We start from the raw sequence: 2,795 nt of genomic DNA on the forward strand, positions 1-2,795 counted from the left end.
CGATGGCCTGCTAGCGCCCGCCCCTCGCGGGGGCCGGGCCGCGGGGCCCGAGGCGGGTGGTGTCGTCCCAGCCGGGCCCCGGCCCCCTCCCCCACAGCCCCGACAGTCGCCGCCGCCATTTTGACCGCCTGCCCCTTCCCCCCGAACTATGATTACAGAGACACCGACCGCCCGGGCTCGGCCGCCCTCCCCGGCCCGGCCAGCAACCCCGGGGCCGCCCCTGTTACCTCGGCTTCTCCCCACTTCTGTCCGCAGAAGGGCTTTCCAGAGGTCTCGGAGGCGATGTTGGGAGTGGGACGGAACGTGCCGGGGACCCCGGGCCGGGCCGGGGTGGGGGTAGGGGTGGGGGTCGGCCGGGCGGTTGTTGTTGTTGACTCGCGTTGCCGGGTTGCTTGGTCGCCACGACTACCGTGGCTATGGCGCCTCCGTTTCCCTCACCGGGGCAACTGTTGCTACCCACCCTACTTACGTCACGGGCCGGGGCGGGGCCCAGGGTGATTGGCGGCTCCGGGAGAAGTGATTGGATGGTGCTAGGCCCTGCCGCTAAGCCATTGGTCCCAAGGCACGCTTTTCAACACCCCCTTGAATTCCTGGCACTCTGATTCATCAGTAGGAATGTCCATCAAACGAAACTGAACCATTAAAGGCAGCGGAGCCCGTCACTCCCGCAAGGAAGCAGCGGGCTAAGAATAAAGGGGTTGGGTCTGTGAGGTCGGGATTGGTTTGCGGCTATAAAACCTGCCTTCTGGTTCGACTAAAGGGACTTCAGTCTGCCCCAAAGATTTGCCGCGCTCCCTAACTGGAGGCTTTGCGCATACGCAGCACGCAAGGCCTTCTGGGAGTGGTAGTCCGCTCCTGCGTATTATAAGTTCTTTACCAAATATAAAGGACGAGAAAGGAAAAGATCTCTTCCTTCAACTTCTTTCTTCCTCGTTAGCCAGTTCTTGGCCTCGAGCGCTGACGTCACGGGAGGAATGCGGCCACGCACCGCTGCTCATCTGTGACATCAGTGGCGGAGGCTGGGCTCGGGGTTCGATGACGTCACGGGGCGCTCTTCCCCTACCCCCATCGCCCTATGATGATAGGTTGTACGTGGGGAGCCGAGGCGGGGTTTGATACCAGGTCCCAGCATCCAAGCAACCCCCGTCTCGCCACCTCCGCCCAGACCTAGTTGAACACACGGCCGCCGAGTCTTCTATCTCTCTGCCCCTTGGAGTCGGTAAAGGTCACTGCACCCGGAGGACCGCGACTATCTCAGCCCGGCAGGCGGCGCGGGGCGCCCTGGGAAAGGTCTCCCACAGGCGAAGGACTTAATTAGCTGCTTCCGCCGAGGGCGATAAGCTAAGGTCAGCGCTCGGCCCCTCCCGAGGGAGTTCAGGCTGCTCGGCAGGCAGGACTCCGCACCGCCCTCCTCCCTCTCTTCCGGTCCTCCATGCCTCAGTTTCCACAGGGGAGAAGAAAGATGAAAGGTTGAGCGCCTCGGGCGCAACAACTCAATCATCAAGATAAATATTCTAATGTAGTATTTTTTAAATATCAAAATTAATGGAAAAAATCCATGATGAACCGCCAAGACTGAGATTAGGGTGAAATGAGTCATGCAAGTGCAGAGTCAGAGCTTGTCTTTTGTACTTAAAAAAAGATATATTTTTGATCATATTTTTGCATTGATTTTGATTTTTTCAAACAATAATCTTGACGGTTTTTAGACACCCCGTTAAATTTCGTGCCCCAGTCCCTACCAGAGACAGGAGGAAGGAAAAAGCAGTCTTAGAGCCCAAAGTTCGAATTCCAGTTCTGCTGTGTGACAATGAAACAATGGCTTCATCTCTCTGAACTTGTTTCCTGGTTCAACCAACATTACACTTCTGTGCAAGACCCAGGCTGTAAAAGTGAAATAAACAGACAAGTCCTTAGACTTTCCATTCTACTAGGGGAGACAGAATTATCAGTTCAATTAATACATAAAAAATAGGTTTATAAGGGCTGTAGGAGCAACATTAGAGGGTGTTCAGGAAGAGTGATATGATGCCATGTTACCTGAGATGGGGTCATGAGAACTGAGTCTGGGTTGTGAGAAGATGCAAGCTCCCCAAAACTGATGTGGGAACTGCAGAAGCCAAGGCCTAGGGGTTAGGAACAAACATCTGGCTGGAGTAGAATAAGCAAAGAGGAAAGCACCAGGAGGTGAGTCAGAGAGTTAAGGTAGCCAGATGAAATCCAACACCTGGCAAAGTAGAATATTCCCGTCACATGACAGGTCAACAAACAGAGGCTCAGAGAGGGAAGTAGCTCCCCCAGGGCCACACAGCTGGAGGCAGCAGAGTCCAGACAGAATGACTGCTTTTCTAGGACTTTCTAGTGTGCTTTGCTTCCCCTGGGTGTGCCCCACAGTGGAAGAGGAGAAGCAGCAGCAGCCCCACTCTGCCTGAAAATGCCAGCTGAGCCCCAGTTCTGACAAGTCCCCACCCCAGAATTAATGAGTCTTTCAGGCAGGAGGTGCCCAGGATCCATCCCAGTTGGCAAAGCAAGTCACTCAGCCCCTGTAGCTGCTGCTGTGCGACAGTCCAGTCCTAGGGCCAGCCATGTAGGAGGGGGGACCTAGAAATTGTATCACCTCTTACCCATTTCCTCACCTTCCCGAGTCTATAAACCCCAAGGTGGCACTGCCATGCCTGGAAATTATTTCTTCAATCGCAAATATTCATTGTAAGTTTTCATGGCAGGGAAGGCAGCGTAGGGCTAGAAATGATCTTTATTTTTATCTGATGGTTGTTGCACTGGTATATAAGTAT

At 54.5% G+C, this 2,795-nt stretch overlaps 1 protein-coding gene across 9 annotated transcripts in view; it reads right to left on the bottom strand.

The window, feature by feature from the left end:
- Positions 1-1,599, bottom strand: part of RFX1 (regulatory factor X1) — a 31,957-nt gene extending 30,358 nt beyond the window's left edge. For 6 of the 9 annotated variants that reach the window (XM_025051620.1, XM_025051619.1, XM_025051617.1 and 3 more), the window contains exon 1: positions 228-1,598. The gene's annotated coding sequence lies outside the window, so the exon portion shown is untranslated. Of the gene's footprint in view, positions 1-227 lie in introns of all 9 variants that reach the window. The other 3 variants (XM_025051614.1, XM_025051613.1, XM_025051624.1) reach the window with 2 other exon arrangements.
- Positions 1,600-2,795: the final 1,196 nt, after the last annotated feature.

This window comes from Pteropus alecto, unplaced genomic scaffold (genome assembly GCF_000325575.1).
Source record: "Pteropus alecto unplaced genomic scaffold, ASM32557v1 scaffold388, whole genome shotgun sequence".
Taxonomy (NCBI): domain Eukaryota; kingdom Metazoa; phylum Chordata; class Mammalia; order Chiroptera; family Pteropodidae; genus Pteropus; species Pteropus alecto.